This window comes from Cricetulus griseus, chromosome 8 (genome assembly GCF_003668045.3).
Source record: "Cricetulus griseus strain 17A/GY chromosome 8, alternate assembly CriGri-PICRH-1.0, whole genome shotgun sequence".
Classification (NCBI taxonomy): domain Eukaryota; kingdom Metazoa; phylum Chordata; class Mammalia; order Rodentia; family Cricetidae; genus Cricetulus; species Cricetulus griseus.
The window spans coordinates 49,399,687-49,416,504 of NC_048601.1; positions in this window are offsets into that span (position 1 = coordinate 49,399,687).

Genomic DNA, 16,818 nt, shown 5'->3' on the forward strand with positions numbered 1-16,818 from the left:
GCCTTTCTTGACTCCTTTGCTCATTACTACTCTCTGCAACTGGATTCCAGAGTTCAGCTCAGTGTTTAGCTGTGGGTGTCTGCGTCTGCTTCCATCAGCTACTGGATGAAGGCACTAGGATGGCATGTAAAATTTAACATAGCCTCTCTACTATTGATTAGATTGTTAGTTGGGGTCAACCTTGTAGATCTCTGGATATTTCCCTAGTGCCAGAATTCTCTTTAAACCTATACTGGCTCCCTCTATAATGGTATCTTTTTTCTTGCTCTCCTCTATTCTTCCCAGACCTATTCCTATCTTAACTATTATTCTAGCATAATCTACTCTTTCTTGTGGCCTCATAGATGTCTTTGCCTTTGTCCTTAGTATGAACGATTCCTTTAAATATGTTCTGTAGAGCTTGCTTAGTGGTAATGAATTCCTTTAGTGTATTTTATTTTAATGGAAAGCTTTTCTTTCTCCTTCAGTTATAATAGCTTTTCTGGGTATTGTAGTACAGGAGGCAATTGTTGTCTTTAAGCACTTGTAATACATCATTCCAAACCTTCCTGACTTTTAAGTTTCTGTTGAGAAATCTGCTATTATTCTGATAGCCCTGCCTTAATATGTGTCTTGATGTTTTTCTTTGAGACTTGATATGCCTTCTTTGTACTGTATATCTAGTGGTTTAAGTATAATATAATGAGAGGGTTTCCTTTCCAAGTCTTATCTGTATGGTGTTCTAAAAGCCTACATCTGGACTGGCATCTCTTCTCTAATTTGGGGAATTTTTCTGCTATCATTTTGTTGAAAATGTTTTCTATACCTTTGGAATAAAAGTATTATCTTTCTTCTATGGCCACAATTCTTACATTTGGTCTTTTTATTGTACCTTATATCTTTCAAGTCTCACTAGTACCTTCTTGTTAATTTATTTTTGTCCTTGTCTAATTGCTCAAACTCATCCACCATGCCTTTGAACTCTGATATTCTGTCTTTTCCTTGATCTATTATAGTCATGAAACTTTCCATTGAGCTTTGTATATTATTCTTCTTTTCACTTCCAGTATTTTCATTTGGTTTTCTCCAGTGTTTCTGTATCTTTATGGTATTTCCTTCATTCCTTTTTTACTTCCTCACTTATTTCACCTCTCTGTATTCTCTTGAGATTCATTCTTCTTCTGTTATTTATCTGAACATGTGTAAAATCATTCTTCTGAGTTATTCACCTGCGATTTTGTCTAATTCATTCTCAGTGGAGGCCATTGCTGTGGAATTAGACATTTCTGGAGTACTTAATATTGTCTGCTTTTTCATGTTACTTGTGGGTTTGTGTTGAGCATTGAATATCTGGAATTAGGTCATTGGTTGGACTTATTTATTTATTTATTTATTTATGTATTTTAAATCACCCTAACTCTCTCAGATAGCCTTTGCTCTGTTCAAGAGATCCTAAACTTGTGGGCGTTACCCATTATCAGGTTTTCTGGGTGTACTAGTTACTATTCTGTTGCTTTGATAAAACATCATGACAAAGGCAAACTAAGGAAGAGGGAATTTATTTAGGGGGTGGCAGGATCAGAAAGCTGAGAAATCACATGTTCAACTGTAAACACAAAGCAGAGAAATGGGAAAATGGAAATTGGAAAAGGGTGTAAACTCTCAAATACACCACCCTCCAATGATAAACATCCTTCAGCAAGACTGTATGTCTTATATCTCCCTAGTAATTCTATCAACTGGGAGCCAAGTGTCAAAATACGTGAGCCTATAGAGGGCATTTTCATTCATGCCTCCACATCCTGTAATTTAGTCCATTTTAAGATGGTGTCTAGATATGACCCTCTGAATAAAGTAAGTGACCTATTCAACAGAGGAATTGCTGTCTCACCAAAATTTGCAATCTGATTTGAGGCTTGTGAGGGCTGAGGGCTTGCCCTGAGCATAGGACAGTCATTCTCTTTGCTTTGGGGTTGCCTGGATGTCCTGGCTAGTTTTATGTCAACTCGACACAAGCTAAAGTCATCTAAAAGGACAGAACCTTAATTAAGAAAATGTCTCCCAACTTCCTGAAAAGAACAGGCATTAAGATCAACAGTCGATAAATGGGACCCCATGAAACTGAAAAGCTTCTGTAAGGTAAAGGACACCATTAATAGGACAAAATGGCAGCCTACATAATAATCCAGAGAAGCTGAGTAACAAGGAGGGCTCAAGCGGGGAATGAATGAATCTTCCTGGGAAGGGGAAATAGAATTGATTTCATGGGTGAACTTGGGATGGGAACAGGAGGGATCCAGCCAGAGTGGAGTGAGAAAGAATGGGAGGGATGACTCTAACTGGGGGGCATTTCAGGGGTGACGTAGAAACCTAGTGCAATGGAGACGTCCAGGAATCTTTGAGGGTGACGCTATAGAAGACTCCTAGCAATAGGGGATATGAAGCCTGAACCGGCCATCTTCTCTAACCAGGTAAGGATTCCAGTGGATGGATTGGGACACCAACCCAGCCACAAAACTTTCAATCTACAATTTGTCTAGTTTGCAAGACATTCTGGGTAAAGGTGGTACAGAACTTGTGGGAGTGGCCAACTAATGACTGGTACGACTTAATACTCATTCTGTAAAAGAAAGCCCATGCCTAACATTGCCTGGAGGGCCAGGAACCAGAGAGGCAAGATAGCCCAGAGATCTAGGATAGAACCAAACACAACTGGTGGGAAAAAAGTTAATGAAATGATTCCTAATGATACTCTGTTATACTTGTAAACCATAGCCTAACTGTGGGGAGCAGAAGCAGAGACCCACAGCCATACATTAGGCAGGGCTCAGGAAATCCTGTGGAAGAGGAGAAAAAAGGATTGCAATAGCCAGAGGGGTCAAGGACACCACAAGAAAAGCTCTCAGAATCAACTAACCAGGACTCAGAAGGGCTCACAGAGAGGAAGTCTATATGGGTCTGATCTAGTTGTGTTCCAGAAGTGGTCAAGGTTGTATCTCTTATTGGCAGCCAAACTTGGTAGTGTAAGAGTCTCCCATGTGGTATTGGTTTTGAAGGCATGAAGGAGCCACAGAGAGCAGCTAAGACTTGGCACTGTGGGGCAGGGATGGAGTTCCTGAAGAGTCCAGAAGAGGCTATTAGTGAAAGTGCAACCCAGTTGCAGCAAGGGACCCCAGCATTTTGGAGATGCCTGCACCATGGGATGACCACCAAGAACAGCAGCAGGTGTGGAGTAGAGCCAGCCAGAGCCTAGGAGACAAGCTATGTGTGCTGCAGACAGCAGAGCCAGAGAAGTGACTCAAGCCTCTTGGAGGAGTCTAGAAAAGATCATGAGATGATCCTAGATAACTGGCCATTGAGTTATTTACACATTTAGAGTTTGCTTTTGCTTTGTTCAGATTGTGACTGCCTTGATTCTTCTCTCTTGAAGTAAGAAATCAAAATTTAACTTAGTTTTGATTTTTACAGGAGCTCACAGCTGAGAGATTTCAAACTTTTAAAAGAGACTTTGGATTTTTAAAGAGAGAACATTTTAAAGGGACTGAACTTTTAATGTGCTTGAATTTTTAAAGATGGTGGGACTTTTGAAGTTATTTATGTTTTTAATGTGAGATATTGGGGGTGGTGGAGAAAGGAAAAACGATAGCTTAATGGTGATGTGTTTTGTGTCAAGTTGACAAGGGGCCAGTTGTGCTGGCTAGTCTTATGTCAACTTGACACAAGCCAAAGTCATCTGAGAGGAGGGACCCTCAATAAGAAAACACCCCTTTAAGATCAGGCTGGACACAAGCCTGGAGGGCATTTTCTTAATTAGTGGTTGGTGTGATAGGACTCAGTCTATAATGGATGGTGCCATTGCTGGGCTCATGGCCCTGGGTTCTATAAGAAAGCAGGCTGAGCAAGCATCAGAAAGCAAGCCAAGATGGCGTTTCTCCTCCATGACCTCTGTATCAGCTCCTACCTCCATGTTCCTGCCCTGTTTGAGTTCCTGCCTTGACTTCTTTCAATAATGGACTACAGTGTGGACACATAAACCAAATAAGCCCTTCCCTCCCCAAGCTGCTTTTAGTCATGGTGTTTCATCACAGATGTAGTAACTCTAAGACACTGGATTGTTACCTTGTGGATGAGGATTCTGCTTCCACTTACCCTACTTCTCAAGCTTTGTTGTGGGAGCTGTGTTTGGCTTGGCTTACTTCTCTTTGGTTTTTCTCCTGTACTTTTCTCAGGACTTTTCAGATTTTTTTCTACCTTTGCACATTTTCACAACTCTTCCCCTTTCTCTCTTACACTGCCTCTTCTCTATAACTGGATATGGTAATTAAGTCTGATTGTCAACTTGATTGGATCTCAAATTGACTAGGAAATACATCCCTAAAACAATCTGTGAAGACATTTCAAGGATGGATGAACTGAGAGGAGACCCTGCCCCAGAGGGTGTGGCACTTTTCTATGGCACCTCAGACATAAAAAGGTGATGAAAAAGAATGTTTGCCTGCCTGCTTCCTGCTGGTCACTGATTCTGTCTTGTTGCTGCCACTGTGACAATGTGGTGATATTTTGTTTATGACCTAACAAATAAAGCTTGCCTGAAGATCAGAGTGCAAAGCTAGCCACATTAGTTAGCCATAGAGGACAGGCAGTGGTGCTACACACTTTTAATTCCCAGCAGCCACCCTAGTTAGCTAAAGAGACCAGGCAGTGGTGGCACACACCTTCAATCCCAGCACTTGGGAGACAGAGGCAAATGAATCTCTGTGAGTTCAAGGTCACCCTGAGCTACATGAAATTAATCTAGTCTAAAAGAGAAACAGTTCACACAAAGGTGATCCTAGCACTTGAAGTGACATGCCATGTCTTTAATCCCAGCACTAAGGAGGTGGAGACAGGAAGGGATATGGCTGGGCAGAGAGAGGACTATATGGCAGGAGGGGGAAAGAGCTCAAGGCAGTCTGAGGAAGCAGTCTGAAGAGCAGTGCACTCTCTGCAGGCAGCCTGAGGATGCAGTTTGAGGTTTTGTAGAGATGGCATTTGGTCTGAGGATTTGTGGAGACAGGATCACCCATTCAGTGTGAGAGAGACGTAAAAGCTGGTGGCTGGCTGCTTTGGTTCTCTGATCTTTCAGTTACCCATTCCCCACCCATAGCTGACTCCAAGTTTTTATTGTTAACATCAGTTAGAATCCATGCTACATTGCTCACAGCTGTCAGAATCCAGCTTATTCACCTTTCCAATGTGGTGTGGAGACAGTGACTACAGAAATTCTCCAGGCCTTTGGAGCTGTATGGAGGCTATAGAAGTTATTCATCCTTCTAGATAGAGCAGCCATGGCTTTGTTTCTTGGCCTCTCCAGTGTGCATGAAGCCACTGTTGAACTATCCAGATTCTATTTTGTAATCCAATGTAATAAACCCTCTTTAGAGGAGGGAGGGAGGAAAAAGAGAAGGGGAGAAGAGGAGGGGGATGAGAACAAGAGGGATCAGGAAGACTGAGACACAGGAGGAATAGAGGAGAGCATGAAAGGAGATACCTTGATAGAGGGAGCCAGTATAAGTTTAGAGAGAGGTCTGGCAGTAGGGAAATGTTCAGGGATCCACAGGGATGACCCCAAATAAGAATCTAGGCAGTGGTGGAGAGGCTGCTTTTGATGCCCTTCCCCTATAAGACTGATGACCCGTTGATTGCCATCCTAGAGCCTTCTTCATCCAGCAGCCGATTGAAGCAGAAACAGGCACCCACAGCTGAGTAAACACTGAGCCATACTCCTGGAATCCAGCTATAAAGAAGGAGGAGGGATGAGCAAAGGAGACAAGACTGTGCTGGAGAAACCCACAGAAACAGTTGACCTGACCTAGTGAGAGCACAGAGACTCTAGTCGTAAAGCTGGGGAACCAGCATTGGACTGAACCAAGCCCTCTGAATGTGGGTGCCAGCTAAGAGGCCAGGGCAGTCTATGGGACCTCTAACAGTGGAGCCAGTGTTTTTCCTTAGTGCACAAATGGACTTTGGGAGCCCATTCCCTATGGAGGGATACTATTGCGGCCCAGATAAAAGAAAGAGGGCTTAGGCCTCCCCCAAATGATATGACAGACTTTGATGATTCCCTGTGGAAGGCCTCATTATCCTTGGGAAGTGGGGGGGCCAATGGGGAGCATGGGAGGAATGGGAAGGTGAGGGAATGGGGGATTGATGTGTAAAATAAGATTCTTTCTAAAATAAAAAAAATCCCTCTTTAACATATAATCAGTCATTCCAACATCCCCATTCTAGAGAGCCCTGACTATTCACAGAATCACAGGGAAATGGCCTCTAGTCTGCCATTTACTGGTGGAGCGCTGTCAGGAAAAGCTTGAGAGGCCTGGAGTTGGGATGCCTGGGTGAGCTCACCTTCCATGCAGTATCTGAGATTTCCATCTGAAGCTGTGTTACATGGGTACCCAAAGCAAACAGAGACCATTGCTATTGAAAAATTATATGCTCTGGAGCCACTCAGCTTCAAAAGGTTCCAAAAGAAGTCCACAAAGGGTGACTGAATGGCTTGTTTGTCCTTCCTCCAATCCCAAATGAGCTACTTTGCCTCCAACCATCCTTCCATATAAAGACAATATAAGCAATAGTCAGGGTTCTACATTTATCCATTTTTTAAAATCATAAAACTTTGTGGTATTTTTAGTTCTTTAGATCAGTATTAAAAAATTCCTGGAATGATAGTCCAAAATTAACCCCTTTCCAGATGTGGCCACATCATCTCATGTCACGTTGGTAATTTCTACATATTTATCACCCTGCAGCTATCTTGACCATGAACTTGCTTGCTAGAATGCAGAAATGTCTGTATTGCAGGTAGAAGACTCCAGAAGATGAGGGTACTTGCCCGGCTTCCTTATTACAGTCTTATTTCAGCATATGGGAAACTGCCTGGCACAGAAGGCATAGCAGACATTAGGAAAATGTCTGCAATAAATTAATAATTAATTTAACTAACTATGCAGCAGGAGTTCTAATAGGCTTTAACAATAAAAGCCCAGAGTCAGATACAGGGGAAAATGCTGAAAGATCAGAGAGATGAGGGAGTAAGCCACAGATACAAATTACCTCGCTGACTTCCCAGCTGAAAAGAGACTGTCTCCTCCTGCCTTATCATGTCCTTTCTCTACCCAGCCATATCACTTCCTGTCTGTCTGTACAGACCTCCAGACCTCTATGGTTAACTAGTGGCTAGCTCTGCTCTCTGGTCTCCAGCAAGCTTTATTCTTAGAGTATAAACAAAATATCACTACATTTTCCCTTTTTAACTAATGGGTGGATGAATGGCTCTCCAGATTTAACATAGTATCAATGCTATGAACAAGACATAGTAACAATCACTTCTCAGCCTCAGCTCCACCCTCTGAGCACCTGCTTCTAGGGCCCTGAACAGTAGAGTGGGAGGGGCCATAGGGATTCCTCCTTCTTCTTCCAACATCTTTCATTGGACCCAGCATTTACTCATCTGTTAAGCTAAGATCTTCATTGTTTCCTAAAAGTGTGTCTTGGGGACTTAGAGACAGTTAGTGGCTTGATATAAAATCCCCCATGGGTCCATGTGGTAACACCTGGTCCCTAGCAGCTGGTGCTATTTTTAGAGGTAGTAGAAATTTTGGAAAGTGGGCTTTAACTGGAGGAAGTATGTCTTGGTTACTTTTTCTATTGCCGTTAAGAAACACCATGACCAAAGCAACACATAAAACAAAGTATAAGATTGGAGGCTTTGTTGCCTATTACCATCATAGTGGGGAGAGTGGCAACAGGCAAGCAGGCATGAATGGCCCTGGAGCTGGGGCTGAGATCTTACATCCATATTCATAATTTGGAGTCAGAGAGAGAGAGAGAGAGAGAGAGAATTGAGAATGGCTTCTCAAAGCTTCTCCTTGGTGACACACACCTCCAAAAAGGCCACACCTTCTAATCCTCCCCAAATAGTTTCACTGACTGGGGGCCAAGCATTCAGACATATGAGCCTGTGGAGGCCATTCTCATCCAAACCACCAGAAAACAGATAGTTAGTGATGGGTTCTTCAGGACTGGAAAGATGGCTCAGTGGTTAAGAGCACTGATGCTCTTCCAAATGTCCAGAGTTCTATTCCCAGCCCTCACATGGTGACTTACATCCATCTATAGCTGTAGCCCCGTGAGGTCCAATGCCTTCTTCTGGTGTGCAGAGGTACATGTACATGCAGACAAAACACCTATATACATAAGACACATAAATAAATCTTTAAGGAGGGGGGTCTGAAGAGATGGCTCAGCTATTAAAGGCTAGACTCAAAACTAAAAATCTAAGAGATGGGTCCTTTATCATACCTTACCCTTGACCCCATTTCTGTCACCTGCTCTTCTTCCTGCCCAACATAAAGCAGCTCCTCCACGTGTGCCTCCTCTCCATGATGCTGTGCCTCTCCACAAACCCCAAATCAGTGGATCCCAGCAGGACTATTAACTGAGCCCTCTGAAACAGTGATCCCAAAGAAACGCTTCCTCTTTTAAATCATTCTCACTAGTACTTTTGTTACAATTACATGAAAGAAACTAATACAGGGACTCTATACAGCTCGAAGATGGATTCTCAGCACCACAAATAGTAATCATGACGGTGGTGATTGAAGGGACTCCAGCCACCATGACTCTGGCAGGCCTTGCCCTTCTCCTCTCTTCCCTCTGCCTTGTTAAAAACCATTAGATTGCATTCCTAAAGCTAGCCACCATGGTCTATTCCCTGTTTGGCCACTTCCTCCTCCTGAGGCTGACTACCAAGGGCTAGCTATCAAAGTATTGAAGTCCAGCAATCAAAAGCCCCCTTTGGTTCACCTAATTAACATGTCCAATCAAAATTAAACACCCCATCCTAACACAGGTTTCCCCATTTACCTTTATAACCATTTTCTTATGGGCCATGTCTATCTCCTCTCTATCCAGAGGCAGTCCTTTGTCATGTCCCCTGCCCCCAAGACAAATACCCCTTCTTCCCCTGCCATGTTCCTTTCCCCTTCTCCCTCATGCTCTATATCCTGCCATTGTCTCCTTCTCCCTACCCTTTGGGGTAAATAAATCTTCTTTGTGCTAAGAACTTGGTCTTAGGGGGTTCTGAGCTGACACAAATACCTTTCAATGACACCAATGATAATGATAACACAAACCATGTGTCCAAGGACTGGCTAAGGTGATCTGCTCTCAGGTAAGATTAAAGTCCAGGAACTTATTCAAAGCTAAGAAAGACGGAACTAACTTCAGAAAGGAAGAGGACAGAAGGAGAGGGGGTGGGGGACGAAAAGAGGAGGGGAGGGGAAAGGAACAGGGAGAGAGAGATTGAGCAAACAAACTTGCTAATTTCAAGGTGCCAAGTTTTCAGTTTGCATACAGTCCCTTGAGACCTGGCCACACTTCCAGACTTGATTATCACTTTAAATTCATATTAGTTTGGTTGGGCTTTGGTTTCTTGCAAATAAATAATTCCTGACTCTAAAAAGAAGGCATTTTCAAGACCCATGGTAACTTGAACGCATTTTTCACTCATTCATTTGTTCACTTGCTTGAGACATGCTTGAAGAATAGGTGAGTGTTCTGTTAAGGATTTCTGATGAGGAGACAGCTGTCAATCAAAGACAAGAAGAGAAATGGCAAACTGATCATGTATCTCATACTACCTAGGATATACCAGGAATGAAGATAGTTAGATCAAAATGCCCAACTCATGCCAGGTTTGGTGGGTGGTGCATGCCTTCAATCCTAGCACATGGAATGCAGAGGCACATGGAAGCTCTGTGAGTCCAAGCCCAGCAAGGACTTCATAGTGACTCCTTGTCTCAAAAAGACCAATAAACCCCTAAGATGCCCAAGTCACAAATATTAAAGAAAATTCAGTGTGTGTATAGAGAGGAAATTCATTCCATTCTTTATCAGAGAGCTGGATCCACCCTTAGATTCCACAAGACTGGATTTAGACTGTCTCTATTTTATAAGCAAGTTCATGGCTCTTAGCCTTCTGAGCCAGAGTTGAGACTGCCCAGAGCAAACAACGCCGGGAAGACACAGAGGCAGAACTTCAATGCCATGCCTTGCCTCCAAAGCCCGGCACCTTTTGTTTTCCTTCTCTTCCAAACTGTGGCCTCTTCCCAGGCGACAGGAAGTCCAGAAGAAGCCCACACAGGGCATAACCCTGTAGAAACCTGAAACAGAAGGCATCCAGACTGCGCTATTTTAAGGATCAGCTCTGCCAAAACAATGCCAGCAGCCAGGAGAAGCAGCTCCAGCCAGCTCTCTGCTGTAGGTGCTGCAAGGTGGCTCTATTTGTAGCACCATCTCTCTCCTGGGGGCAGGTTTGGGGGTTGAAGGATGGCTGAAGTTGGTGAGGCCTGTGAGCTCTCGATAGATTTTAGCACCCACTTTCATATCCAGACTCTGCAGTGAAGACGGATAGACCCAACACAGAGCTTCTGAGGGTGCCCCTCAGACTAGCTCCATAAATCTCTACAGAGTTCACAATGACATTACGGGACTTGGCTAAACTGCATACTCCTGGGGGAATCTCGTTTTCTTTCCAACTTATCTTACATTACTGACAGAAAGGATAGAAATAACCTCCTCAGAGCTATAAAAACGAATGTCAATAAAACCCCCAAAGCTCCTTCAGTGCCTTGGAAACAGTAACCTTGTTTTCAGACCAGCTTTCCGCAGAGGAGACAAGATCAGAAACCAGCTGGGGTTTGCATTTGGCTTCACAAGACCCACCACAGCGAGAAGCAAGGAGCTGCAAGGGCCTTAGCAGTGCGGCCCAAAATATCTCCCCACCCACTGCTGGTGCCTGGAATCCCACCAGGAGATGTGTTCCTGGCTCAAGATGGTGCCTCTCCTGAGGCTATTTCTGGCCTTTACCTAGGCTCAAACCAGAGAGTACAATCCCTTGTCTAAGTCTGTGCCTTCAGAAACTTTGTTTAGCAGAGAGTGTTCCTAGGAACAAGTACATCTCAAGAAGTTTTTTCAGAATGAATGCCAGCATCCAGCTGGGCACACAGCCCCTCAGAATGAGGTTCAGGTTCCCTTCATTCTAAACAAGAATCGATGTTAGCTCTCAGGTACACTAAAGCTCGAAGATATGTTCTACGTCACGTTCACCTACCAGTGTTCCAGAATATACTATAAATAAATCATGGAACTATGGGGGAAGTGAGTGTTGAGTATCATTCCTCTGGTGCCATCCACCTTGTTTCTTTGAGACAAGGTCTCTCATTGGCCTGGAACTCACCAAGTAGTCTGGGCTTGCTGGTCAGTGATCCCTAGGGTGAGTGAGCCTTTCTCTGCCTCCTCATGCTGGGTTTGCAAGTGTGTGATACCACACCCTTTCATGGTATTTTTATGTGTATTCTTTTTTTACGCCGAGTTCAGGTCCTCATGCTTGGACATTGTGTTTTGAGTAATATTTTGTTTTTCTCATTGTAAGATATTCAGCACCACCCTGCTAAGTATCAGTGGTAACTCCCCTCCCTGTCTCTCAGCCAGGCCCAGAAATCGAGTGCTTGGGAGGACTGAGGTAGAAAGATCACAACTTCAAGGTGAGTCTGGGCTACATAGCAAGAGTCTTTACTATAAAATAAGTCAGGTACCTAGATTCACACCTATAATCCAAGTGCTTGGGATGCTGAGTCAAGCATAGTGCTGCAAGTTCAAAGTCAGCCTGGCCATGGGTCTATAGACTGAGACTTTATCTTTAAAAAAATAAAACAAAAGACAGAAAATAAAGATGGTTCCTTTTTCTCATGTGACTGAAAAGACTAACACGATGGGATTCAGACAGGGTTTAATCAAGGTTCAGCTTTGTTTCTGTCATCTTTGAGCTCCCTTTTCTTACCTCAGCTGACTTCCTTGTCAGTGGCAAAATGGCCACATCTTTTTAGAACAGTTATTGCTTCAAATGGCACCATCTGGCAGAAAGGTTTTTGGTTCCCTCAGAATCAAGAGAATAAACTCTCTTAATTAATTCAACAATGTGTGTTATGTAGGATAAGGTGCTAAGGAAATTACTTTTCTTTTTTTTAGCCCTGACTGTCCTAGAACTCACTATGTAGACCAGGCTGGACTCAAAGTCACAGAAACCTACCTGTCTCTGCCTCCCAAGTGTTTTGATTACAGGCATGTATCACCACACCTTGCCTAGGAACTAACTTTTAAATTAAGCCAGTTTATAATGTTTAAACCAGGATCTTGCTATGTTGCCCAGTCCAGTCTCCAGTTCATGAGCTCTAGTTCTCGTCGGCCTGTTGGGAAGTGAGGAGTATTGGCATTAAGCTATATAGTCATTCTATTAGGCTGAAGTAAGCCACACCAAGCTGGGCTTTCTGTTACTTGTAGCCAGAAGCATCTGTTTGGATGCATCACCCTAAACTAATATACTCCTGTAGCTACATCATACTGCTTAGACTTCTGGAATTCAAAATATGGACCTTGAGCCAGCAGCCTCAACAGCACTGGGGAGCTTGTGAGAAATGCAGGCATTTGAGCTCTTTGCCAGGTGTACCAAATCTGAAGCTGTGCTGTCACGAGAGGCTCACATGACTGGTGTCAACATTAAATCCTTTTTTAAAAGATTTATTTATTTATCATGTATACAGTGCATGCCAGAAGAAGGCACCAGATCCCATTACAGATGGTTGTGAGCTACCATGTGGTTGCTGGGAATTGAACTCAGGACCTCTGGAAGAATAGTCAGTGCTCTTAACCCCTGAGCCATCTCTCTATCCCCCAACATTAAATCTTAAGGAGCATAGAGCTAGCTATGTACTAGAAAGACAATGACAATAAGCTAAAGGTACACATGATAGTTTGGCTTCTAACTGGACTAGATGTCTACTGGATTCTCAGTTACATCCTCAACTTCATGCATGTGTGTGTTCATGCTTTCATTCATTTCTTCAAATCGATAGATTTTTTAGCTCTACATTTGCAACTAAACAAAACGTATTTTTAATGAACAAAACAAAAAGAAGGGAGTCTCTGCCCTTAATGAGATCACTACTGCTTGAGAAAATGTAATCATGTAAACCGAGACAGAGTTCTCGGGCATGTGCAACCTTTTGACCCTGTAACACAGCATGGTCATCTACCAGCTTCATGCTTGAGAATGGCTTAATCGGGTTACAAAAAACCCGATTGGTTTTTTGTAACCAAACCAAAACAAAAAACTCCAAAGCAATCATATTTTAAGCAAGCTTATGATTTTGTATTGAGCCACACTCACAGCTTCTGGCAACTCAAGTGGCCCGTGGGCAGCAGCTTGGACACACCTGAAACTGTATCCTTGATAGGCACATGGGACCATGGGGAAATGATCATCAGATGATTAGGATGGATGGTCCCAAGTGCCCTGTAAAGAACAGAAGGGCCTTAGTGAAGGGCAGGGCAGGTTAAGAGGAGAGTGGCCCAGCAGGGGCAAGTACAGATGTAAGGGCTTTAGATCTAGAGCAGCAGGGTAAACTCCTCGAGTGTCCAGAACAGAGTCTGAAAGGCATGGAGAGGTTCAGCATGAAGAAGCAAGGGATAGGTGATGGAACTCAAAAGCCTGTGTTAAATGGGATGGAGGTGCAGCTCATGCAAATGCCAGCCCTTGGATTCAATTCCCAGCCTAAAAGAAATTAAAAAAAAAATGTGTTTCGGTATCTTTTGTGTGATTCTTATACTAGCAGAAAGTAATACATTTAAACATACCACTTTCATGGCCACTGAAAGTGACATAGAACCTCAACCTGTTTCCTAACATCTTCCACTATTGTCTTCTCTCTTCTTACTGGTCCCTGAGCCAAGCAGCCCTGCATAGCTCCACATGTTCACATTCCACTTGCTATGTGGGGCTGGCAGGCAGAAAGAGGGGAGGGTCAGTCTGCTCACATTACTCCTTTGCTCTGAGTGTTTGGACAACAGAAATTAGAGATATATGACATTACCATCACATGGTTAAGGACTCTACATTGTATCCTAGCTTCAAGAGAGACAATAAACACACATTGGATGAATGGCCTAACCCAGGCTCCTTCACTGCAGCAAGTTACAGTTACTGGATCTGTAAAATCAGATGCTAGTGGTATGTTTTATAGGGTTGTACTAATAAAGAGACTATAAGTACATGACACAGTACTAGGCACAAGCCACGGATTCCCCGTGCTGTATATGTACACATGATATATACACCACATGCACAAATGTATATATATATACACACTCTCAAAAGTGACAACACACACACACACACACAGGGCAGCAGTTCTCATCACTAGCTCCTATAATCTAAAACAGAGACTCTATGAAATATTGTCTAATTAGATGGGCATGGTGCTCACACTTGTAATTCCAGTTCTCAAAAGGAATTTAAAGACAGCCTGGGCTACATAGTGAGACCCTGTTGCAAAAACAAAAAACAAACAAACAAAAAGAATCATTTAGGTGGCCCATGCACTTATCTATGAAGGGGGGAAACACAAGCCCTGACATGTCCCACATTTGGTCATAGAATAAACATGGCATTGACTGAGAATCCCTTCCTCAGTCCTTCCCCTGACCCAAGCATTCACCTGTCACATGACACTGTATAGATAACTACCCTGGCTGTATGTGTTTCTTCAGCAGTAAAGGGGGAACCGGAAGTGTCACAGTGGTATGGGGACTTATATTTGGTCTGGAATGAAACAAGTGTGTGTCCATTACTCCAATGAGGAAACTATTCCAACTATAAACTGATCTGGTTGATGTCACATTGCATGATTATTTTATGAGCTTTTGCAGCTGAGTGGGGATTTTTCCTGGCTGACAACTTAATCCTCTAGAGTCATCCACCAAATCTGTTTACCTGAAGAACAACAAAGCGGCATTTGCCTCCACACTGGTCATAAGAAGAGATGGAAACGATATCGATGGGTGTGCAATGAATAGTTGCTGCCAGTCCCTGGTCCTCCACACTTAAGTCTGTGAATCAGGACTTTTTCAGCTTCAAGTGTGAGGAATACATTTCAAAATAATATGCACGGAGATTGTTGATGTATAAAGTGCATGTGTCCAGGCCATTGGTTACCTTCAGGTAAATGCAAAGTCCAAGTGCTTAAATATCATGTTGTCTGGAATCAATGTTCTTTGTCTTTCCATCTTCTATTCCTCCATAGCATCAGCCTCCACCAACAGGCTCTCTACGCAGTGAAAAAGGTCACCACTTAGACTTAAGGTCTTGATTCCAGGCTTCGTGTTAGTCTCTAGGAAAGAACTCCAAGTGGTTCAATGGGTTACGTACCTGCTTATTCTTACACCCAGGGACACAGGGCATGCTGACTCAGTCACATGTTCTCATCCCACGGAAAGGAAACAGTTGCTGCTGATTCTGTCAGTTACTACAGTTCTGAGGATGTAATGTTCTCTAGAAAGGGTGAAGGATAGACCAAGGAAAAAGATGACCCTCTTGTTTATCTTTAACAATACTTAAACTATAGTCCACCCCCAGTGTTCTCCTGTTAATCTTCTATGTCAGACGCAGAATTCTCTTCAATTCTACGAAGAGGTAAGAGAATAAAATAAAGGGCAATAAAAAAAGTTTTTTTCTTTTTAAATTGTGAAGCCATAGAAGAGTCACAACCCACATCAGGTAAACATCCTTATAGTGCAGCTTGTGTGGCACTCCCTCTGTCTGTCCATCCTCCCCTTTGCTCCCTGGCCTGCTCTATGGCCTGAGGCTGACCCTTGGTGATGCCTAGCCTGGGTTACATGGGGTTCAGAACAGGTAAAGGAAGCAAGGCCACGGGAAGTGATCTCTGTACCTCCTGTCTTCAGTACTTCCAGCCTCAGGCTTTATCCGTTATCTTTTACCTTCATGTTTAATAGTGAGAACAGCTTCTCACCTGCCATTTCTTGAGTAATGTATCATGTCCTATTGGCTCACCAGTTCTGATGGATCCTTCCACAAAGCCTTTACACTCATTTCAGCTATCTTTGCTTAGGTTCTAGAGTGTATCTGCCATCTGTCTACCAACAGCGAAGATCCTAACCCACAGTGTACCTGGGTTAGTTTTCTCTTTTCCCCTCTTTATATTACAAATGACATAGATCAGTACAGAAAAATATGACCACCCCCCCAAAAGGAATACCATGGGCTGGGGATATAGCTCAGTTGGTAGAATGTTTCCTTGGGTCTGATCCCAAAGGGTATATAAACTAGGTGTAGTAGCATATAGTTGTAATCTCAGCACTTGGGAAGAAGAGGCAGGAGGATCAGAAACTCAAGGTCACCTTTAACTACACATTCAGTTTGAGGCTAGCCTGGACTTAATAATACCCCGTTTCAAAAAAAAAAAAGAGAGAGCTATTAACCCCTAATGATATAATAGTTTGATATATACCATTCCAAATCTTATATTCTGTGCATACAAATACTTACAGTATAGATTTTTAAAGATAAAGGTAGGATTATTATTAGCTTTTTAAATTAGAAGCTGTCTTTTTGTTGAGAGCAGTAATAGGAAGCTAATGTTTTCAAAGCCAAGTCAGAAATCCTTGTAGAACATTGTTACAAGTATAACCACTTTTTTCAAAACAATTACAAAATAATCAGTTTTAGAGATCTCTTGTAAACAAATGTCTAAACTTTCAAGCCAAGAAAAGTAAATGTGGGAAATATTTTGGAATTTAACTGGCTTTCAATGAGCTTTGACTTTCACAACAGAGAATGAAAGCTCAAACAGCAGCGAGATCATTAGCTAAAGCATCTCATTAGTGGGAGATACACTATTTTCCCTCAGTAGTTCATTTTGAAAGTATTAAAAAAAGTTTCCA